Source organism: Lepisma saccharinum, chromosome 3, assembly GCF_977018435.1.
Source record: "Lepisma saccharinum chromosome 3, izLepSacc3.1, whole genome shotgun sequence".
In the NCBI taxonomy this organism is placed as follows: Eukaryota; Metazoa; Arthropoda; class Insecta; order Zygentoma; family Lepismatidae; genus Lepisma; species Lepisma saccharinum.
The window spans coordinates 80238466-80264332 of NC_139231.1; the positions used below are offsets into that span (position 1 = coordinate 80238466).

Consider the following 25867-nt stretch of genomic DNA (forward strand, 5'->3'; position numbering starts at 1 on the left):
AAGATGGTCTTTCGTTCGGGTTACGACTGCGATAAGACGAAATGCTATCGCGACAGTGGCGGTGAGCGATAAAACGATCTAACCGGTGGGGGGGGGGGTGCTTTGCTCCGAATTTGGATGTTGATTACGGTCAATTTAGTTTATACAGCAATTTTTATTATCAGATTTATTAAAGTTGAAATATTTTAATTGAAATTTTTCGGTGTCCGAAATGGAATTGTTCCATTGAAAATCAGAATTTACCAAATTAATTTAATGATATCAGTCAGAGGAAACTTAAAGGTTCCATTAGATCCAATTCGTTGTCAATGAATTTAAACCAAATTTTATATTTTGTCAGTAATCCTGACATAATCGAACTAATAATCTCTGTGACCATGCAATAATGTATTTATTAATATTAAATTTCAAGGGTACATATAAATTAACGTATAAAGTTTAAATAAAATAGTAGCTATTTACAAGTGAAATTGTCGGGATCTGGTTATCGACTTTTAAAAAACTAATTTACCTGGCCGCGGGCTAATGAAGGTTGAGAACCACTGCTCTAGTTCAATCGTTCTTATTACTGGGGCTCAAATTTCTCAATGATGTACATAAAGTGTGCTGCATTTACCTCTGACCATCAGTTTTTTTTTTTTTGCCTACATAACATTTTCCTCTTGATTACATAACTGTGGGTGTGTCTGTGTGTGCCATTTAAAATACAATCCTGTGATAAGATGAAATGAATAAAGGGACAATCACAAATATATATGGATGACACAACCAAAGCTACACTGAGGGCAAAGCTGGCTTTAGACGAAAGCATTTTCTTTAACATTTTTGCTAGCATAAATGTTATGTGAATGCTTCCAAAAATCATGTAGCAGATAGTACTTTTACACGCAAGCATTTCGTGTAACTTTTCGGCTAGCTTTTGCGATTACAATGTATAACATATACAGCATGAAAGGCACGTCGAGTTACACCATCTATGCTGGGTGCACGGTGTTTACATTTGAAACAACTAAAATATTCTTCCATACGTGTACAGTAAACGTTGTAAAGTATGTACTTAAACAGCGCCATTGTTTTGTTTCTAATAACGTTTTATGCGAAATTTTATTCCTCTCGGTTGAATACTTATCGGCTTTTAAAAATGTGAAGTGATACATTGTTTGTATCTCACGCAGCCGCCATTACACCTGCACTCGTGACCTGGAGGTCGCTTCTGATTGGTTATGCTACGAAAAAATGCTACGGAAATAGGACGGGTTCTATCCTTCAGAAATGCCATGAAATATGCCATGGCATCTGAAACCCATAAGATTTTTCACTTTACACGATAGCATTTTGGTTATGGCACAAATGTTAAGAAAAATGCTAACGAAAATGATTTCGTCTAAAGCGGGCTTTATACTTGCTGCTACTCCAGGCTTCAGAACCTTGTTGTCCTGCAAAATTGCTTGTTATCGGCTTATACTACGTGGAAGTGAGGTTGACTCTTGGGTGCCAGGAGTGTAAGGTTACCCCTTCACCCCTTCAAAATAATAATACTTCTACAATCGGCTTTTGCTTCCATTCATTGGAATACTTCGCAATACTTCTCTGCTAGTGACAGTCTTTACATGGCACCTAATGTCACCATCTATGTAAACAGTACGTTGTACGAAGAACACACGAGGAACAAACAACTCTGACTGCACGCCAGACTATGTACGGACCTACCCCCTTACAAGGAAAGAAAAAAACAAAGCGAAATTTGAGATATTTGACCTATGTGTAGTATATGATGGTCCCCACAATCTGGTAAATCGACGTCCCTGAACTATTATCCATTTTCGAGATATTCAGTTTTGTAGGATTTGTCAAAGAGTCGTATCTCAGCATTTAGCGAAAAAGTTGAGACAAACTGTCGTATCTTGAGTTACGTCTCTTTGTGACGAAAATTTTGCAGCACAAACTGACATACGCCCGCCTACTCCCTTGTTTGCGAAGACCATTTTTTCTCGATGCGAAGTTAATATTTTTGACAGTGACCGAATTGTTGGACATACTGTTGCAAGTAAAAGGTTTTAACTTTGTCGAAAACCGAAAAAGAAACGCCAAAAGGCTTTACAGTCATTATCAATGGTACTCATGTACATTGTTTACAGTCTATTTATGACACATATTTCTATACTTGATTAGCTCTAGTATTTTGTTACTAGAAAAGGAAGCAAGATGGATATTTGACTTTAGAGGCAAGACGGTACGTGTCAAGAATGTTGTGTCCACTGAACACTTGGTTTTTTCAAGTGAAAATACTTTAAAACAAATTATTTACGTGTCCAAATGCCAGGAAACTGCACTATCATTTGCAGTTTCACGGTATATAAGTACTAAAGGCTGTAATTGCTGCTAATGGTGTGAAGGCAACATCACCTCGTCAAAGTTTGACAGAAATTCTTATGAATCAATCACTGTGTTTCGCTGCCACTAGGATATATATTTCTCCCTTTCTCACCTAAATCAGATAAAAGTAGAGAATGAATGTGTTGAAGCACTGTATCAAAGTTATATTCTTATAGTTGAATACTTTGTTTCAATCGAAACATTAAAGTGATAAACTACCACAATGATACAGCATTACAAATGTTCGTATCTTGTTTATGTCATTTTTATACCACTAGATATAATAAGTACCTTAGAACTAAAACTTTTATGCAAGTATCCGTCCGGATTTTCGCACCCACCCACCCACACGAGTAATTACAAATACTGTATGTAAATACATAATACCTCAATTGATCGGGGAGACACTAACAAAATGTAATGTTGTTTACATGTGTGTGTATACCCCCCCCCCCTACACACACACACAAACTCATTTCCTACTGGTTCAGGCCCTGTCACCTCAAAATCAAATCCTCGATACGCTTCTCGTGGGAAGACTGAGTGAAACCTTCTACGTGTGCCTGTTAGTTATAATGGATACGATAAAGAGAAAAAGAGAGGATAACGTAATTCAAACTGACAAACTAAATGCACATCCGGATATCAGATAATATTTTATCCGAACTTCAGAAATCATGATATTGAAAGTGTGTGTGTCTAAATATGTGAGTATGCACGTATATGTCATATTCTATTTATGGGCCCAACCTTCAACCGACGTCTGCAGACATGGAATTTTTCCCGTACGAAGAACCCCCTTTTCATCAGCTGACAGTGAAATATATCCCGTGCCTCGTTCTTATGGGGGTCCTCCTTCCACCCACAGCAATTGTAACGTTTGTGTCTGCATTCGGAAAAGCCAATAACGCTGCCGAAGTGGGAGGAAGAGGAGGGGGGGATTCCAAAGATGAATTCCCTTCCTCGTCCCTTCCCTATCATCTTTTCCTAATAGATCTTTCAGACAGAGGAAGAAACAGAAAAAGTTAAGAAAGAAATATGTACGTGCCAAGAACGAATTGGACGTTAAACTTGTCTCGGAAGAGGAAAAACCTTCCCTTAGAAAAAGAAGGGCCTTTGAAGACCTTAAAAGGATGGTCTTTGTGTCCTAAATAGCTGTGGATGTTGCCGTAGTGTTATAACAACACAACCTCTCTGTGCTGTGGCTAGAATGACTTCGGTAACCCCTTGGAATATTAAACACAGACATACGTGCACTAATACATGACTAGACCTCGTATCTTTAGGTTCTAAAATGTGTGCTTTTAGGTTCCTAAAATAGGCTCTAATATCCTAAAATAGGTTCCAAAAACCGTAAAATAGGTTCTAAAATTCCTAAAATAGGTTCTAAAAATTTTAAGTTAGGCTCTAAAAATCCTGAAGTAGGTTTAAAAAAACTTAAAATTGTTCAAAATTCTTGAAAAATGCTGATTAGGTATAGTCACCGGCAATGAAAATGGGACACCTATATCCTCAAATACGCACTATCTTGTAACGTTGGGTGCGTTGCCTAACCCTACGGCGATGGTAGATCTTACCATTGGACATTTCCTATTAAAATCCACTCTTCGCCGACCGCCGTATAGTTAGGCAACAATCTTTTTTTTTATGTTATCCACAGACAACCTCCGCAATTTTGTCTGTGAGGATCATCTTAAGTTGCTGAAAATAGTATTTCAACAAAATCATAGTCAGTGGTGCAAACATCAATGCTGAAATGTTAGTTTGCAAGGCGTGAATGCGACAAAGCACCGAAGTGACGCGATCTGTGAGCAAGGCCACACAGATCAGACCACTTTGGATTGTATAGTACAGGTAACGGTGGCACCAGACATTTTGCTTTGTTTAGAGCTTTGAAAAATCACCATGGACTTGGAGGAAGGGAAATCGACAGAGGGTACGTTTCAAACACGTTCGTCATTGAATCTTTTCGTGACCAAACAAAGCAAATGCCTCTGTGTGACAATAAAAATCCTGTAAAACCTTTAAAAATATATGAAAACCTAAAAAAGGCTTGATTTAGGCGCATAAATCTAAAATAGATTCTAACACTAGGCACTATAAAACTTCATCAGTTGTGTTTTTTTAACGAAACTCTGACATAACTTATATCTTCTTATATACCTGTAAAGGCAAAAATTTGGTTAAAACCTAAAATTCGAGGTCTATACATGATATAGCTATAGCAGTGATTCTCAATCTTTGTGAGCTACCGGCCCGGTAAATTAGTTTTTGAGTCGATGCCCCGATGCCAACAATTGAACTCGTAAATAGCATTCTATTTTTTTTTTTAACTTTACAAGTTATTAATATAAAACTCTTGAAAATAATATTAATAAATAATTTATGACATAATCATAGAGATTATTTCTAGACTTGTTGGCAAATATAAAATTTGGTTTAAATTAAATGACAATGACTAGATCTAATGAAACCTTTTCGTTTTCTTTAGTTAATATCATTAAATTAATTTGGTAAGTGCTGATTTTCGTTGGAATGTTCCATTTCTGATACCGAAAAATTCCAATTATATTAAATATTCCACTTCAATATATTTGTTAATGGAAATGGGTGCTCAAACTAAATTGACCATAGTACTCGTCCGTCACCCTCCAAATTTTCAGGCGGGAAGCAATGCGTCCCTCAGTTAGATTGTTCGATCGCACGCCGCCACTGTCGCGAAGGAAGGTAATCTTTCCAGGTGCTTGCCAGTTGGTGCTGCAAGTAGCTTCACATTTCCGGCTCTAACTCGAGAAAGACCCTGCCTTGTAATCAAGGAGTCCCGGGTTCGATAGCCGGTGGAGGCACATAGTGGTCCAGTCCCGATTAGTGTTGCCCACGAGACGAGACTTTGGCCTGTCTCGTCTCGTGGAAATGCTGTGAAATGCTGTCTCGTCTCGAAAATATTCGTTTGTCTCGGGAAACATGATCAATCTCGTCTCGTCTCGAATTTTTAAAAGCCCGATTGGCCTTACTGTGCATAAAGTGAACTTAAAAATACCTATTCAATCAATCAATCAATCAATCGAGAAAGACCCAACTCTTAAACTTCAAATTTAGAGGTTGCGCTGGAGACAGTTAGTTAGTTCCCTCTCAGTTGCTTTGATTTCTCACCAGCCTGGCGAGAAAGCATTTCCTGTTATCGCTGGTGAACACCGAACGAAAGGCCATTTTTCCAAGTGGTTGCCAGCTTGTGCTGCAAGTCGAAAACTTCAGGAGAACCTCTCGCGGCCCGGTATAATTTGACTCCAGTACCGGGCCGCGGCTCGGAGGTTGAGAAACGCTGATATATGAGACACAAGAGGAACAACTTTCAAATTGGATAGATAATAATAATTATCAATGGAGCTTTGTACACCATGAAGATATAATTTAAAACTGTCTCGTTAGAATTGCATTAATTTTCGTTAGCCGTTAATAATTTGAAAGCGGTTACGGTCGGTCATTTTTGTGAAGGGGATTTGGATGGCAGCGAAAATTGACGGTCATAGACCGTAATTTCTCCCGTGAACATTGTACAGTGTACACACAATGAAAGGAATTTTATAGCTGCGAATATGTTAAACATCACACGTAGGTTGGAAAAGAGAACTTGGCGGAAGTTGGGGGTAAGCAGGGGGCGTCAACAAAACTGGCACCCGGGTGCAATTTTTCTTCTTCGCAACCCCTGCTGGAAGAGATGTGGCATATATAGTCTATTGAATGGAAATGCCTCTTCCCTGCAGGTAAATCTTGTCGGCCAGTAATGAGCCAGTTGAATCAATGATGATGATGATAAAAGTCGAAAGAACCATGTGCTGGATGTACCCAGCCGAAACGATTGGACGGTTCTGCCATTAAACAATAACAAACAGTGAACCCAGAAGGCACAAATCATACCCAAGTGGTAACTCCCCCGGAAGGGGGCTAACGCACACGCCCTCGTTTCAAGAGGAGGGGGGCAGCGGTTGGGGGAGGCAAAAAAACTCAAATGAGTTATTACAAGTAGCGCAATCGAACAGTTAAAATTTCATTTACTTATCCTTGGGTAAGTGGGTACGTGTAGCTGTTGCGGTTTCGGGCCCAGATCGCTTGCTCCGCGTACCGGAGGGAATTCGCCGGTCCCCGAGGCAATTTGAATCCGTGAGAACCGGCCTCCCTCCCCCGTGCAAAACGGCATCCGAGTGTTCGGCCAGAATTGCGAGCGTGGGTTATGCAGCGGTGCGCGGTCAGGACTGCAAACCATGGGAAACATGTCAGAAATGCGGACAATAAACCCGGGTGTCATTCCAGAAATTCAACCGCAGGAATAATTAAAGTAAATATTATTAAAGTGTGACCATAACTCGTTAAACTTAATAATGTTTTGCCGCATACCATACAGACGGCAATTCCTGTTGCAAAATTCATTATTTCTGCCTTGGTGGCCACGCCTAGAAAACTAGTGTCACCATCAAACAAGTTACGTTCGAGTCCCAACCTGGACATTGGTTTTCCTTTCTGCTTGTCTCTTTATCAATTTTTATCTAATTATCAAACCTTCTCTTTGTTGAGATAAACTTAGTGAAATAGAAAAGGGACGTACAACTGCTAAAATTCCAAATTTAATTGACATGATATTATACGTACTAAAATTAACACACCTTAATCTGTGTAAAGTTCCAAATTACGACGAATAAAAATATGAACTTCTCAAAGTAATATAAACAATTCGAAAATTTTTCCTCTTGAAAAAAATAATAGTGCAAGTGAAAAAGTTCATCAATATATGAGTGAGTGAAAGAAGTTTTAACCGACTTTCAGTTATCGAATTTATTATGTAACGTCCTAATTTTCAATGAAAGCAAAGTTTGTTGAACACTGCAAAGTGCTCATTGTTGACCAAATGGTCCAAATATAGGCGGGAAATATTATTAAATATTATGATTCACGAACAGAATAAAATTGGAAAAAAGTTTTTCATTCTTCTAGAAACAATTCTGTGAAAGTAGATAACAAAGAATTAAAATAAACAAATTTATTAATAGAAATATTAAATTACTAATATCAGAAAGAGAAAAATCAGCAAGAATATTAAAATGTTCATCAGCGAAATACGTAAATATAGTAAGAATCGGCAATTTAAAATATAATTTAGTAATGTACATGCAAAATTAACATATGTACGGTAGTATTAGGTTCCGTTCTCCGGCAATCTTAAAAGGATAAGGTACAGTTTCGCACATAAAAAAGAGAACAGTGAGTTCTATGTTATGGTTTTCTGCTTACACTGAAGTTGTTAGCGGATCTCTAAGACGATTATTGATCTAGATAAAAAAGAAAAACTTATTGAAAATATCTATGAACTTGTTTAGACTCTGGTGAATTTCTCATGATGAATGAAAACGTTTGTTCTTCAAGTTCACACTATTCATAGCCATGTTTTGGCAATTTCGAAAGAGTCAGTTGTTCTTCAACACTTTATTCTTTCTGTTTATGTGTTTTGAGCAGTTATAGTAAGTAACATTTTCCTAGTAAACATTATAAAGTAGGAGATCTGAAAGCGTCGTTGTAAAACCCTAGCTTCTTAGAAAATGGAAGTTGTGAGCGTTTCTTTTCGGAGAGTACTAAAAGTTACTCTTACTACAAGCTTTCCATGTCTTCTCAATTTTCATTTTTTCATCTCAATTCATTCATCATGGTGTGTATATGAAATTCTCTCTTCGACTAATATCCAAACGAGTCATTCAGTTTGTAAATGCCACAAATGTTTGATCTACGTACATAGCTGCACTACCACACAAGGAAGGACATGTTTAAACCATGACAGCATTAATTTTTTGAGAGTTATGATGGCTGATACACGTCGAATTCAATTATAGCCTATGGTATTGAACGAAAGCAGTGGTTCCACGAGGGAATCGAACAGGCTGATGGGTTCCTCCCCTTTAGATATTGGCATCGTTCATTTTAAATTAGGAAAAAACAAAGGTCGAAAACAGAATGAAGTTCTGTTAATTAATATTCCAACAAAATTACTATAATAAAAAACGCGTCAGATTGCAAAATTGAGTGCAAATTGTAGGAAATAGACAAAACTCTATGTTCTACCACTTAATCGATAGAACAAAAATGGTTTCGTGGTTTAAAATTCTAAAAATAATGTTTCTTTTTAAAGCTAACATACTGTAAACTTAAGACCAAATTTTCCTGCTAAGTTTTGAAGAAATGTCTTAGAAAAGGTGTGTAAAAGTTAATTTAAAAAATAACTATACATTTTAGTATATTAACTGCATGAAATGTAAAAAAAAAATAGTAATGCTGGATGTAATAGTGGATCAAGTAGTATTCTCTTACTAATTATATTAAAATAGTAATAGTACGAATGAAGTAAATTTATTATTATTAGTAGTATTTTTTAATAATAATTATTTCATTTTCTTTCCATTAATGAATCCATTTTATGCCAACGGTCTGTCCATTCCTTAATTGTAATCTTAACAATAAGATTTTGAGATGATGTGCTCTGAAGAGAGGCAAGGAACAGATATGCATGGAGGCTGTTGGTGGAGGAGGCCAAAGTTCACACCATATTTTAAGGCAAGACAAGAGTGCCTAGAAAAAAAACTGTATCAGGCACTGTAGAATGCAGTATACACTACAGAAACAGTGAAATTTTCACAAAGCAGAAATAACCGCCACAACAAAACTTGGGAGTCAGTAATCGTTGCAAAACTATCACTATAACAAATTCACAGTAAGTGCATCATTGCTAATGAGCTAAGCAACGTCACACATTCCACACTATGCTCCATATCACAATATCTGTAACATTTGGACACTTTAAAAATAAACAATATAGTTGTAATAAAATAATGTACACTAAAATATTTTAAAGAAATTAACCCTTGGTGAACAGTAATTTCTCTTTTGTTTCTTGCAATATATGTTTTGTCAGCAGCATCTGAATTTTGTTTATTCCACAAAATGTATTATTATTATTATTATTATTATTATTATTATTATTAAAGTCCACATTATGCACAGATAAGCTGATCTGGACTGGACTTACAGCTTAAAGTGGGATCCGAACCACAACGGGTATCGAACCTATAGGACTCCTTCATGACAAGGAGACGACGTTACACTACGCCATCGGGGAGGCCCCAAATTTTAAATTTTAAATAGATATATAATAATATATTTAAATTATTTATATATGTGTGTGTAATTTGTTTTTATTTAATATATTCATGTATAATTTTAATTATAGGGTTGAGTGGAAGAAAAGATTCCGCACATTTAAAATAAGACTTTGATAAATATATAATGCTAAATTTACAACACAGTGACGATAAATGACACTTTGAATATCTTCAAAGCTGGTTAAAACTCGTTTCTCTACTTACATGGTTAAAAAAATAGATAAAAGTTGGCAACGCTGGCCCCGAGCCACATGTGCGTTCGCGCAATTAAGCACAAACCATATAATGCCTTTCTAAATAGTATTTTTTAATCTGGCAATCAGAATTGAAATTCGCGTTCCGACTAGGCGAAAGCGAATAGCAGATGGGACCCTCTTCTGTCATTGTGGGAAAAGGATGAAGGGGAGGAGAGGTTGGAGGCATAAGCACACTTCCCACAGTTCAGTTTTATACATGGTGGATTTGGTGGACGGGGGAGGGTTGGTATGATGGTGCATGATTTATTATTAGAGGTCAATGAGAGGAGATACGGAAAGTTGAAGTCTGCTCGACATGGAAGATTAGTTAAGAAATACAGGGATCGGAAAAAGAAACAATCTCTCTGCGAATAATCAGGTATTTTGCTCAGCACGCATTTTAATGAAAATGTTTTTAGATGGCGGGGTTAATGTGAAACTACAGACCAACATGGCATAGAAGAATCCCTCCCCCATTTTTTTGGTTTGCTAGTGTCGTAGAGGCTTGAGCATTTTACTTTATGCTCAGGAAATCACTATTCTACTTCACAGCAAATTATGAAATAAGAGTTATGTAAATAGTTCAAAATCACAACACCGTTCACTTGTTATTTGCACTAAATAAATACATTAGTTTATGCTCGATTTGAAGTGATTCGAACTACCCACAAACGTTCTTGTTATCCCCTTCAATTGTTTTCAACAACTGGTTGCCAAGCAACAAAACAGTATACTATAACATTTCTTTCTTTTTCTTTTACGCAAGAAGTGATTATACATTTTACAATTTGAAAACAGTCACAGGTTGTGCTAACCGTTTCTGTATGAAATTGTGAAAATATTTGAACATTATATTCCAGTGACAAGAATTCGCGCAAGGATAGGCGCTTTTGTCATACTATATAATTTTAATATATTTTAATATAAAAATATAATTTTAACTGAATCAAACGTTACTACATACTAAAAATATTTTCATATTACTGTATATCGGGTGTTCTACAACGAACAAATTGGCTAGTTCTGAATTTAGAAAGGTAAACGTTACATAGTATAAATTAGGTAAAATTATTACCGCTGACACTAGCGCACGGAGGAATTATTTTTCCTGAGGGGGCTGGGTTCTAGGGGGAGCCAGATCCATAATAAAATATTTCGTAATAACTATTTTTAACTTTCGTTATGAAAGTTGTACTCTACAAAGACAGAAATGGTAATCGGGGCTCATTTTAAAAGAGAGGGGGGTTGCTTTTTACTTTGTTTTCTCCCAAGTTCTTTCTGCTTTCATTTTAAAATTTTGAATGTTTGAAAATTTTGGAGCGGGTCGTAGACCCATCGCCTCCCCCCTGTGCTCGCAAGTGTTTTCTGACAACGTGGTACTTGCGTAACGTTGCGCTCCAACGCTGATGAAAGGCGCGGATGTTTTCCTCAATTCTTTAGCACATTTTTTGCTTTCTTCAACCCACACATAATTCTAGTCAACTGGTTATATGCTGGACTCTAAATTCACGAAAATAAACCGATTATAGATTAATTAGATTATATATGTAATTGCTTCACCGAAATAGTTGAACTAATAATTAAAACAAGTATAAAATTAGGAAAAAGAAACGTTGATAAAAACTTACCTGGAATGTGAACCATGGTATGCCTAGCTTCCTACCGCTGCATGATGATCAATCTGCAATGAGAAAAGTCGATTGTAAGATGCATCTTCATGGAGAAAAGAATGTTAGAAAATGTAGTGTAAGGAAACCATGTTATGAGTTACTCTAACAATACAAATACATTCACATCAGTATACATTATATGCAAACACACTTACACACACTATAAAAACTTCGGTGCAATGTAACACGAAGCTCTTTATTACAAATACTCAGACTTGGTGTTAACAGAACACCCCTTCTGGTGTTAATGTGGAATTGGCGTTGTTGTTCTACACCATCTTTGGTCTTATTACACAAGTTGCAGTGGCTACTAAGGGTGCGTGTAAAGCTACACATAATTATATATAAATCCATATTCATAGCATGTTGCAATGTGCAGGGGGTAGGTGGTTATGGAGCATTTATGAAAATTATGTAAGCAGCACCACCCTCCTGACGCACTTACCCCCCGGTTAGATATTTTGGTGCCTTAAGCAGGATTGTTGTTGACACCGCCACCCGTACTACCAAGCAAAGACATTGTTCTTCGATATCTTTGTATTATGCCATGGTTTATGATATTTACACCCTGCAAATTTTGAAAATAGGAAACAAAGAAAACCCAATTAAAAAATCAATGATTGGTTTAGTTAATTTTACTTCGCTTTTCTGCCACTTTTGGGTAATTGCAATTATGAGGATGAATGGTGTTACGATGAGATGGATAAAGGGACAGTCACAAACGTATAGGGACAAATACAGAAAATAGGATTATACTGGCTGACCAGAGCCTCACTAGTCTGCAGAATACGCTCCAGGGCGTACTACGTGGAAGAGAAGTTGGCAGCTTATTTAAAAATTCGTAGTTTGAATTACTAATTTTAAAAGAAGTTTGCCATATTTAACAATATTTCAGTTACGTTTGATAATAGTGTCTAAAGAACATCTTTAAAAACATACCATTACTACTACTTTGGAAAACCAAAAATTCCAAATCTAAATTTCTCCGTCGCATTTTCTGACTTTGCCAAAAAAAAAAAAATTATATACGATGAAATAAATTAGCATATTTTATCCTGTAGATCAGTGGTTCTCAGACTGTAGTAGGTGTACCCCCAGGGGTACATGAACGACTTGAAGGGGGGTACGCCATCAGCTCGGAAGAGAAATATCGAGAATACACACATGACAACATTTTTGATGCAGGTGTGTAGAGCGAGCAGACTTAATTGTCACAGACCTCATAGCTTAACATTCATCAGGAAAATAAGGCTGATTTTGTCACAAAAACACTCTCATCTTTATTTCATGTTTTGAAATAAAATATTCGCTCCAAATCCATAATAGACTAAATTTGGAGCCGAATTTCCACTTGAAAGTGGAAGAAACGGTGTCAGGCTATGCAGGCACATTCCTCTCACTAGAAACTCTGAGGATATACAATAAAAACTCCAAGGTTGTGCTTGACAGTTTGCTTGCAAACTTATTTTTGTTATTTTCTTTTAGTTTTCAACCACTCTGGAAAAAAATACATGAAAATTAATGTTTTTTTAGCATGCATGTGTTTCACTGTAACTAATCATAAAGATTGTAAACATAGAGAAACACACAATAAAATAATAAACGTAGGACTCTAATGTTAACTTGTTTACCATCTTTCCACATACAGCCCGAATGCCATTTTGCTCTATTGCAGATACACTCCTGCAACATATATAAAAACTCCCCACCAATCAGGCAGCCAAAAAAAAAAAAAAAAAAAAATCTGCAAAACCCACTTTCGGAGAAACCCTATGGTGGGGGTTTTTACACATTAGACGTTTAGCTACGACTAAAGGGTACAATGAGAAAATAGTTTGAGAACCACTGCTGTAGATTATATTTGAAAATAGCAATTGTATATTGTAAGTAGGGGCCAATATATTTTCAAATCGCACTAACTATACTTGTTTCTTTCAATAGATCAATTAATTAATTTATACTACTATTATTGTAATTATGGTATAATTAATGTTTTAGGGTAAATTTATGGAAGTTTTAGGTCATAAGCAATTTTTTTAAATTTGCACATTTTGGTGATTTTTAGTTCCAGGAAAAGCTATCATCATTTGAATGCATTGATCAATTTAAGAAATTAAATATTTTTTATATAATACATGGTTATCATTAATGTATTTTTTATGTATAACTGCGGTAATTTTTAAGAAAGAGGAAAGAGATGATGAATAGGGAAGGACAGAGGGAGAATGAAACAGAGGAAAGAAAGATGAAAATAGAAACATTTTGTGCAAATGTTATTTTTTTTTAAAAAAAACAAACGAATTTTCTATGCAATCTTACTGATCCAGAAACTAGCATTCTAATTAGTGTTGTATTAGTTTCTTCTACGAACTTCGATAAATAAATTGAAGGGCTGGGGTGTAAAACATGGTAAGTGACATTTTGGTAATTTTTTATTACAAAGTAAAATGTGCCATCCTTCAATTTTCGAGTGAAATTGCCATGTCATGCAATTTGCATGGGACTCAGTGAAGACTTCTGAAATTGGTGAACACAACACGAAAACAATTTATCTACAGAGTATCTTCTAATAACATTTTCTCTTAATGAACTCAGAAATGTCACTTACCATGTTTTACACTCGAACCTTTCAATTATTATAGACCGATTTTTACATTAAAAACAATGTTTCATAAATAGTAAAGAAATTATAAATCACACAAAGTTTTCCACACACCTCTTCTACCTTGTAGTTCACAAAGGTGCCACATTTGTCGCTATTGTCGTGCGTCGCCAAAGGTCCAGAAAGGCGTGGAATAAATGGGACACTGGGGCGGAGCTTAGTGTTTGACGTTATCTTCGACGTCATCAGCACCCACGTCTCGTTCGATCGTGTTTTGTTTGTCGCCCGGAAGTAACCGCAGAAGTAAGGCGATTATTAATAGCCGAGGCGCTGGAAAACGAACACCGATAAAGCACACAATAACGCATTTTTTTTTCGGGGTCGCAATATCTCCAAGAAAAATAGAGCATGTTGCTACAAGTGGCTTAGGCGATCTGTTCTTCCAACTAATCATACGTTGACAGCTACAGCATAGCTTGCATTTGTGTATTTTGTAATTTTCCCCTCTCTTACAGTTGCTCAATTACATGCACGAATACAAAGATGCCTATGCCCAAGGGGTGCCTCGAACTATGAAATGTTCTAATGTGAACCTATAAAAAAATCTACGAAAATAATGACGATTTTTCAGATTTTTCAAAAATTTCGAATTTGTCCTCGCATAAATTAATGGATTCTTTTTGAAGAGATGCAGGCTCCAGAAGCCTGAAGTCCTCAATATTTGGTACTTTTATTTTTATAACCAGCGGTAGATAAGAAACTAAAATATTAATTCAGGCGCCAGTCCCTTTTTGTCAGGATCCAGCCTTTTATTTTAGTAAACACGGTCTAAGAAAACCATGAATCCAACTAACATGAAGCTGCACATTTTGAAATAAGATCTTAAAGTATCAAATTTATTACTTCATACAAGTTCTTGTGCTGGAATGTTCTTTGCAAAGAAGGCTCTATAGGTAACAGCATGAATAACTATATTATACATTGTTGTCGTATATGGCCGATTGTACCATATCGCAGCAGATTTTAAAATTCGATTAGCAAAATTCGATTAGCAACAGTGAAAACATTTAGAATGGCATGTTTATTATTCTGATTTAATGATACATGTGATACAGAAAACACACAAACATAAAAAAATACATATTGAACTCTTTATTATTTAAAGAGAAGGTAATGGAAATTTCCATAGCGACCTCGAAATATTAAAAATATATATATTTATATTTTTTTAGAACTGAATTTGAAAATGCAGGCTCCATACTCCTCTTTGTAGCCATTGCAAAGTTACAAGACGTCCCGTCCCGATTTAGCCGGGATAGTCCATTCTTTTTAATGCCTGTCCACAGTTTCTTCGAACTGCAGTCGTTGTCATACTAAAATGTCCCCCTCCTTGTTTCCCCACAATGACACTAGAGGAGGGTCTCACGCCAAGGACGGAACTCGAACTCGGGTACTGCGATGGCAAGATCGAATGTTGGCCACTCAATGCATTCGGCAACCAAGCCGGCTTATCGTCAAAGAGACCGGTTTCTGGTACAATGAACTAGAAGAAATTATATTACCATGTTATTATTATTGGTATTTTAAGTTTAAAAAGGTAATGTTGACCTTACTGGCGTGCCTAACGTCAATTTTCAAGGGTGTGCTGTAATGGAAGTGTGACGCGCAAAGTTTGTGATTCACTTTTGGGGGTAACATTTTCAGCACTCACTTGCCCACTTACAGGTGATCAATTTACTTATGCACGTTGTTAACGATACCCACACGCAGTGATGGCAAGGGGAACCTGCTCCGGGACATATTTATGCGACAACTCCAGCCATCGCCACGAAACGCCTTTTTCTTAATATCGCTCACCTCCAAAGCAAAAATATGGCCGCCTAAATTTGTTGTTAATTGGCTTTATTTGTTTATCAACCGCCGCCGATCAGAAACAGCAATTTATCGCGACACTTAATCGAGCCGCAGCTTTTAACTTAATTTCCTTAACAAGAAGAAAATCCGCTTTTTGCGCCAAATCCGCTCCCAGCTTTCAAAGCGCATGGCACCATATTAAATCTTCCCGAGTAGCGATAATGTCCGACAAAGGAAGTACGGGAGAATTCTTAAATGCCTCTGTCGGCACGTTCACACTCGTCGGAAAAGGAAAACGAAGGGACATTAATAACTATAAAATAACAATGAACTCTTGTGTGGACCTCGCAACACCGGCCTGTTTGGCTTAGCAATCTGCGTGCTGAACCAGTGGGTGTAAGGGTGAATCCCTGTCGAAACATGGCTTTGTTCTTCTTTTAAAGTCCATGATAGTCTTAGTGATAGTTAAGTTTAACCTGTCACCTCGTAATAAAGACATCTGCATATAGTATAGTGAAATTAGACCAAAAAGGGGAAGAACTAAGACATTTGAAATGAAAGGTGAAACTTAGTCTGTGTTGTCCAATGCATGTTCATTAAGCACCAGAAAATAATACATTTAAAAATCCTATATTTTTTTAAAAAATAATAATTTTTAAAGAAAACTGCACAACACTGTCTAAAAGCCACTGTGGTTTTAAATTTTAAAAAATTCTCTTGCTTCGAAATTTTGCCATAATGTCTGAAATTATATCTACAATTCCTTCTAGAGCATTCAAATAATTCTTCGTGTGGTTTGCTAGACATCCGTGATAGAAAATAGACTTCCTGTGCCACGTAACTATTACAAATATATAGAAAACGGCGAAAGTAAACCTCAAGAAGATTCACTTGAAATCTCCAGAAGAAATTCCTAACATATAATTTTTTTAGAACTTGGAAAAGCTATCATAGCGGTATTTCGAGAGGAGAAGAACTTTCGAAAAGGATTTTACTGGCGCAGGACATGGGTTCCACTGAGTACCGACTCATAACTGCACTGCTTTGTTACTGTACTGTAATCACGAACACCAAGGTATGTACATAGAAAATTTCATTACATTATGACCAATATGATTTTTATAATAAGCGAAAACCAGGGGCCGTGAGAGAGTGAAACACCCTGTATTTTGAATGCTTCTTTTAAAAACTTTTCCCTGCAGTATGTCATGTATTCAACCTGTCCGATTTTGTAGAGAAAACATGTTCAAAAAATATTGAAACATATGTTGTTGGAAACTTTCTAAGCTTTAAAATGATATGTAAGGTATGATATATATAATATTACACTGCAAATTCCATTTTTTTAGTTCCTCCATCAGAGATAATGGGGCTGAAATTTAAAAAAATGAAAATGAAGAAGAAGAAACCAGTAGCAGAGCTCAAATATTTTCTGCCAAATCTTTGGATGCAAGTCTTTTATCTAAGAAAAATATGTTGTTTACCATACCTTTATTTCATTTTTTTTAGCTGATCTATCATAATTATCGAAACTGTCTGCAAAGGCTAAAGATACCCGATCACATGAAAAAAAAATGGCCAGCAATTTTAAACAAAGACAAGTTTTAGAAAAATAATGTCTGCTTTGAACATCCCTGCATAATGTGTTAAAACAACAAAAATATTGAAATTTTTAAAAGTGGTCAAGCAACCAGTGCTGGAACATTCGTTATGGACTGGTCCATATGCATTCTGAACAAAAGCTCTGGTCTTAGTACAATTTCTATGAACAAAATTCGATGAACATCATAGTAATGCTTCTCCTACTTATTCAACATTTCTAACGATATTATGTGTAGTCATATTAGTGGTAATTAGTGAGTGTTTTAGGGCCATTTGTATGCCATTGGAAAATTGGTTCATACACCCTATACTGAAACCTGTGATATTTTTACTATGAAAAATATTACCTTTCTGATTTCTTAATATTATGTTTGACATGTATTGATTATGCTGTGTAACAATTTTCATTGTGGAAAAAACCTGGGACTCCCTATCAAACAATTACCCGAAGTGGAATGTTTTTTTCATCACAACATTTTAATTTATTTAAAGATTTTTCTACTGTCTGAGTACGTAAGAGTGGTAATATTGTCATTTTCTGTTAGGACTGTCCTGCTCTCCAAGAATACCTAAATTATCAAAATACTCCACATAGTTTCCGAAATATGACATGTTTTGTGTCACATGGTGCGTTGGTTCGTTCACCCAATTTCTGAAAATCTTTAAATTTTAAAAAAATCGTAACTTTCAAAATATTTGTGGAAGAAGTCTAATATTACATATTTGTCATATTAGACCAAGTATCTATCAGTAAAAAATATATGAAGCAAATCCATGACTATGAAGCAACTTTTTGTCTTTCAATTGGGTGATTTCACGTGGAATGACCCATTTGCATGTCGATTTGTTGACTTATTTAGTTCCTATGGATGTGTGTCCTTGTAGGTTGCACAATATTCAGGCAGAATTCAAGTAGATTTGTACTTAAAGTTGACGAAAATGCTGACGAATGAAAAACAGGGATTGTAAATCAGGTGACCACTTCATCTATTTTAAAAAACTTTCTTGCCATATATTGCATCAATGGTCCAGTCGTAAAATTGATACACCTATACTTTATATGATTTATTAAATAACAAGTAATAAATATCAAAACGAAGAGCCTTTCATTTTGCGTTCAGTCTAAGAATTCTCCCCTACTAGTTAAAAAAGAAAGACAAGGAAAGGGGTGATTCAGTAACGGATCAAATACTTCCCTCCCTCAAGGCTACAGGAAAGTAAGTGAGTGTTTTGTTTTCTGCATCTTAAGCTTGATTTATTGTAACGGCCCTACTTGAAAGGAATGAATGGCCTCTGGGCGCAAGTGACAGCGTGAAAATATACAAACACGACAGGCTCTAGGACGCCGGGTAAAGCAAACGAACCTACCAAAAACACTGGGCGAGAAGGTTCACGTGTGCTGGAGGCTGGGTCGTGTAAACTCGCCCTCCATATCGTTCCTGTATTTCAATTCACAGTATATTTTGGAGTGCCTGAATGCAAACGGTCCCTTCTGCCAAATATTTATTTGTTTTGCGCCTCCGGTGAGGAATGGTACTCTCATCTATAAAGCCCTCAGTGGTGACGTCCTGTGTTCCTTCCCTTCAATGGCTCTTCCAGGGGGCCCCGAGCGGCCGCTGATGGGAAAACAAAGAGTGGGAATTCTTTTTTTGAAAGACGACAAATGCCTCCTTTATTTTCCTTCGAGAAGAGAAGGCAATTGATGCTGGAAATATCTTAGCTGGTGATTGTACGGTTGCCACCCGGAGCGTCTATATAGGTCTGCCGTTTGGATATTCAGGCTTTCTTCCGGTTTCTTACCCATCAAACAGTGGCGGGTCCAGTAAGGACTGTGACGATTTTCGGGGATGGGCAAGGTGGGTCCGGGTCAACCCAATATTGCAGCATGAAGAGAAATTTTCCTCGGCGCATTGAAATCATATAAAATTTGAGGTGAAAATGGATATTTTGTGCAAAATTTCAGAGAAATTTGAAGGTATTTATTATTAACGATATTATTAGTATAGAAAAATAATTGTAATTTGTATTTTAATATCATGGGATAGTTTCAAAATAATATTAATTTTGGGAATGAATGGTGTAAATAATCTCCTTTGATGTTTTTGGAATATACATTATTAATTAGTGATTTACAAGACACTGTTTTGATTTTAAACTATAAACACTTAGGCTATGGTAGGAGTTTTATTATTAATTTAAATATTGAATTCATTGTATCAATTAATCATATATATTATTAGTTTTAAATTATAATTTTTATGGTTCAAACACACGATACTGATGATTTTAATTCATTTTTAATATTAAACTGATAACGTATATTATATTTTTAATCCCGTTGAGATTTAAGAATTCTTTTTGATCGAGGGTAGAGTATAAAATTAGTTGTGTTATTTTAATTTTTAGTGGAGTGAGATGATACGCCAAAGGTGTTTGTGAGCAGTGGTGGATCTACAAGCCGCAAAACTCCGCAGTGCGGGGGGGGGGGGGCGAAGACAAGTAATACTCAGCCATTGACAGATTAGAGAGTTCGTATATGCTTATGTAAAAAATAAACGTAGTTAGTCAAGGGTACAGAAACGAATACACAGGTAAAGTTAAAGTTAAAGTTCCCTGTGCATGGCAACGTGCCATGAAGAGTATGTGAGGGTAGGGCTCGACATATATTCGATCTCGACTATCTTACCGCATTTACTTCACCCCCTCCCCGGTACCATTTGATTTGAGGCTGGGTGGGTCCTAGAGCCGCTTTAAGTGGGGCAAAGCCAGAAAAATTCCGACCTTAGATCACTCACCCTTTGTTCCCCGCGTGGCAGTCACATTAGAATTAAATCAGGCTAGGATATCACGAGAAATGTAGTGGCGAAGGTTTCTTCAACCTATCTTTAATCAGGAAAAACATAAGACTGCATGATTGTAACAAATGTATCATTTTCCAGGTGTGGGAAAACAGTGTCAATCACATCACCCACTTTCCATTTTTAAAAAAATTGAGTTGAATTCGATATGGCGGACGTCCGCTTGGAACACACCAATGTGGTTCCCCCTAGGCCTAACCTGTTTCTATCATGACCAACTGTACCCAACCTAACTCCTTTACTTTTTATAGGAAGTGTTAAGGGACTTTTGAATCACCCTGTAGGCCTTGTCAACATTACATAAAAAATTACACACGTCTGTGTAAAGGTAGATAGGTAGAGGGGGGGGGGAGGTCTTTGGTAATATTTTGCGAGGGGGCCCAAGATTTGTAGATCCGTCACTGTTTGTGTGGTTAGTTATTCTGTCAAATACTCAGATGCTCTGTCAAATTCCTTAATTCTACTTAGTAAAGTGCAACACACATATCTTTGCCGTTGCGCACATACCAATTTTCGTTTCGTCTCCCTCTCTCTTAGCATCACGTGTTCTACGCTCCTCGCCAATCTTCGCCATTGTTGCCATATTGTCATTCCATTCCTGGAGACACTCGCCCAAACATCATTGAAAACAAATGAATAGCGCTCCAGCTTGCGGTTCACACCGTTCGGCAGGGACGGTAATGTGGTAATATAGCATGACGAAGTGGTTGCTTCTTTTATGCAGTGCATGTTCATTGGCTAGCTAGTAACTAGTGTTGCCAACTGTAATAATGAAGAACTATTTCTATCACGGAAGGAGAAAGGCAGTTAAAGTGACGGTGAGTTTTGTTGGATTGGAAGCACCATATTTTTGTTTTATACTAAGTATTTGATCGGTTTGACGTTGTGTGTGCGTGTGTGTATGTGAAAATGTGTGTTTGTTAATGAACGTTAAATTCCATAATGCCTCCATTTCTGTCAAAGTTGAAATCAAAAACCTTGCATAGCCAAGCTCGGGAAATTCACAAATTGTTCATATTTCATAATTTTGGAATTGTTCAAAAGAAATAAGTTGTGTGGCTCCATGAGCATTTCAACTGTTGGCTCCGGCACGTGTTCTTGTAGAAATTACATAGAGGAGGCTGTCATTTTTGCTGCTTAATGCGATGCATATTGTTTTCTGTGTTAAAATTGCCATGCTTTGATGGGTGACAAGTTCATAAAAAGAAAAAAAAACGCGCAGCTTATCTTCTAGTGGCAGTATATGTACTTGTTATTGTTGTGGAAGCCGGCATCGTTTGTAAATGTACAACAAAGGCAACCGACTGTCGCCGATCTCAGAGAGGCAATAATACTGCTTGACGAGGAGTGTTGTGGTCCAATTGTTGCGGTTTAACACGTTCGCATGTTATTAGTTCTCAAAGCAGTGGTAGTGTCGGTCGTGTATTTTTATCTGTCGTTGCAGTTCCGTATCAGTGTAGACGGGTTTTGGGAGTGAACAGTTAGAATGCCACCAGTGCATTAATGCAATGGAAAATAATAAATTGTTTATTTTGTTTCAAATCTCTCAAATAAGGAATCACTATGAAGAAGTCTTCCTTGCAGCATTTTTGGTAATTTTACGTATGTGTTAGTCCATATTTTGCTAATTTTTAGTCCATATGTATGTAGCTACATACAAAGCCACTTGTTAGTACATATTAATCCCAGTCCTGGTATAATGCGTGACGTTTAAAACTCAACGTTATATAGATCTGAATTCTCTAATTTTCTTGTTGTACGTAACAGCTGTGCATCGGCGCACTGCAGCGATTTTTCTATTTGCTCCATTAGCAACACTGCTTCTTGAGTTGTGTCGGGCATCGCACGGGAGAAATATATGTGTTGGGCTCTATTTGAATTATTTTTTAACAGTTGTTGCTAGAAATATTGTAGTGTCTAATTCTATACATATTTAAGGTTTTATATTTTTATTATTTATTTTGTTATTATTATTAACTTTTATAAGAATAAGTATAATTTACTTTATTTATTTCTGGAAAGTTTCTTGATCCCAAAACTGTTTCTGATTTTAAGGTGGGGCTATCACAACCGAACAGGGTTTAGGCTGGAGTGTATTTGCTCTTTTATGTATTATTAGGTTCTTTGTCTGTTTTTCTGTTAATCTTGTGTCAAACAACTTGAGAATGCTACTGCGTTTCCCTGGTTTTCCTTGGTTTTTAAAAACCAAATTCCTTTACAAAGATTGGAGGGGGAAAATTACAACTGATTTGACCGTGCCAATGCTGTTTCTTATCACAGAAATTCCGAAACTATCAGAAAATTGCAAATATTTGTCAGCAGTCCCATCTGGTGTGTGGAATTACGTCATATAAGTCTCGAATGTACAATAAGTCCGAAGAAATTTTTATGAACAAGCGGATAGAACAGGTAATCTGGTAATTTCACTGAACCACGGTGTTGGACCCGTTGACCCCCCCCCCTTAAATACGCCCATGCCTGGAACTATCGCCCGACATTTCGCAACGTTGGGCATCTTTGAACCTAATAAGCAATTTCAACGTTACAATCCGCATGACGCTCTTCTCCGTCACCTGACGCAGCAGTTGTCTTTGAACCAGACCACCTCGTCTCGGCCAACAGAACAGTCTTGCCAGGTGAAAGAAGAACAGAAGAGAGTCAAAAACATTCTAAAAGAACCAGGATGAAAGAAAAGAATAGAGATCGAAGACGCATAGGCTACGCTTGGCCTGACTAAGACATTTGGTCCCCACCAAAAAAGACGGGGGATGCTCGTATAGAAAGAGAGTTCATTTTTTAATTAGACTCCAGGGGGTGGGGAGAGCGTTCCGAGGACCCTGGGAGGTGATTGTCAAATTTGACTCAATCGCGGGCGTGGTGATGCTGATTTCTCGGCTGTCATTTGTCAGGAGGATCCATGGAGAATCCCCACTTCCGGCGGAGGGTTACGATCTCTTTAAAGCCTTGTTTCTTCCCCTCCTAAATCGACACGGCAGTTCCTTCTGGGTGATTACGAGACCCTATCCGGTTTCATTAATTTTCGGTTTTCTTCTGTCGCAACGATGTTCCACGCTTCCGGAAAATTTGCTATGCTTTTGGTTGGTGACCTCATAACTACCTGCAGGTAGTTCTTCGCCACGCTTAATTTACGAAACAGTTCTTTATAATCGGACATTGATACTTCACCGCGTGGAGTGATTCGCGTACCAAGAATATGCGAGCAATTCGACCTTATGTCCGTTCAAAATATGTACAGTCACGGACATTTCTGTGTTGTAACGATCCTGTAGGGGGGTCAATGGGATTGTTACAACTTAGGAATATCCAAATTTAGGTTCGTAAATAGTAATATAAGGTTAATATTGTAATGATTAAAATGGCAATTATTATTAATTGTTTAAAGTTGGTAATTTGAATAATCACTATTCATTTTGTAACGTCCGACCCTAGAGCGTTACCCGGTTGATTATTCTAACAAGGCTCGGCTATATGCTCAGATACCCCTTGGGGCCTAAGACACCTCGTCAGAGGCATCGGGTTATCCAGTAAGCTCTGAAGCGATGTATTATTCGACGTAATTTGGCGTCGAGGGCTCTCGATCCTCTTATATGAATAGTTCTTGAGCAAGAATTTATAAGGAATGGACAGCCTGTCGCCACCACAAGTCTACAACAATATCCAGTTAGATATCAGTGGCGTAGCTTGGGTATTTCGGGTGGGAACGCCAAGTCCGAAGCATTGTGTCTGTTGCATGAAGTCAGCCGGGTTCCCATAAAACATAATCCATGCTTGTTTTATCTAGGAAATGAGATGCATTAGTGTGCAACAAATGCTTGGAGCACTGGTGTTTTATACCTTTTGTAATTAGATTACTCAAGTCAAAAACACCGTACACTATTCGGAGTCTATTGCTCCACACATAACACATGTGTAGCAAAACTATATTTTATAATTAAGGAAACCTTTCGGCATGACGCAAGTCAAAAAACCTACTTGAATCACAAGCGCATCTAGAACAACAGTAGACGTTATTGTTGTTGATGATACAACTAGTGATTGATTTTGTTTATTTTACTTCAATTTCTACCACTTTTGGCGAATGTGAATATGAGTGATGATATTGACGAAGTTGATGAAGGGACACTCACAAAGAACACCCATGCCCAGGTCGGGATTCGAACCCGGAACCTCTGGCGTCTTAGCGCGTTGTGCAAGACACTCTGACACGCGGTGGGTGGATGATCCAACTATCGTACACTCTGTTGATGTAACAGTGCCCATTAGTAATTCAGACCACTGTTTATTGCATCTTGAGAATGCTGATAAACATTTAAAAATAATTATGTCCACAGACCATACGTTGTAAAGAGTTTTGAAACGAATGCTAAACATTTCCATTGGCACAATATTAAGTAGTTAAATACTAACGAAAAAATATTTTTTTAAAAAAAATAGTTTTGTGGGATGGGTGATAGAGCAGCTACAAGGCTGAACTTCTACCACGAGGACTTTACCAACTTGTTTGACAAAAACTGTGTTGTTCTTTTAGTTTTTAAATGCACTTCACTGCAGTGGCGACTCGTGACTTTTTCGGAGTGTTGGAAGAAATTATAGTATACAGAGGAAGGTTTGAAATACAGGGTAAGTCAAAATGATGGACCCGATTTCAGACATTTATTCTGTGTAATATAATAAACAAATGTTATTGTGAGACATGTGCTAAGAAAGGTAAACTGTCAAAGTTTTTTTTTTTTTTCAAACAAATCACTAGTGTTCTATGTGAGCACCTCGCGTAACACGGCACACATCAAGCCGATAGTCTATCTCCTGCCAAATCTTGTGTAGCATGCTGCGGTCAATATCATCAATGGCTGCTGTGATGCGGGCACGCAGGTCATCCAATGTTGTTGGAAGTGGTGGTACGTAAACATATTCCTTGACAAAACCTCACATGAAGAAATCACATGGGGTCAAGTCGGGGGAACGAGGTGGCCAATGATGGAGAGGTCGATCCTCCGGAGATGCACGGCCTATCCAACGTTGTTCCAATGCCCCATTGAGATGGTCCCGAACGCTGCCATGGTAATGCGCAGGGGCACCATCCAATTGGAGAATGAAATCTGCGCTATCCTCTGCAAGCTGTGGAAGGAGCCATAGTTGCAGCATATCAAGGAAAACAAGTCCTGTCACAGTACGTTCATGGAAGAAACAGGGCCCATAAATCTTTTCATGGGAAATGGCACAAAAGGCATTCACTTTGGGAGAATCACGTTCGTGTTCCACAAATTCATGGGGGTTAGCAGTTCCCCAAATCCTTACGTTGTGTCTATTCACTTTCCCTGAAACGTGAAAAGTTGCTTCATCACTGTAAATTAACCTCACAGAGAACCCATCCGTTTCCATTAATGCGAGGAAATCAGCACAGAAGGACGCGCGCAAAGCATAATCAGTGTCTTTTAAGGCTTGA

The 25867-nt window shown here is 37.3% G+C and overlaps 1 long non-coding RNA gene across 1 annotated transcript in view; it reads right to left on the reverse strand.

The window, feature by feature from the left end:
* Positions 1 to 14215, reverse strand: part of LOC145985858 (uncharacterized) — a 123835-nt gene extending 109620 nt beyond the window's left edge. The window contains exons 1-2 of the long non-coding RNA XR_014441460.1: positions 14093 to 14215; positions 11443 to 11495 (exon numbers count right to left, since the gene is read on the reverse strand). This is a non-coding gene — a long non-coding RNA (uncharacterized LOC145985858). The remainder of the gene's footprint in view (positions 1 to 11442; positions 11496 to 14092) is intronic.
* Between the last annotated feature and the right edge of the window lie 11652 nt (positions 14216 to 25867).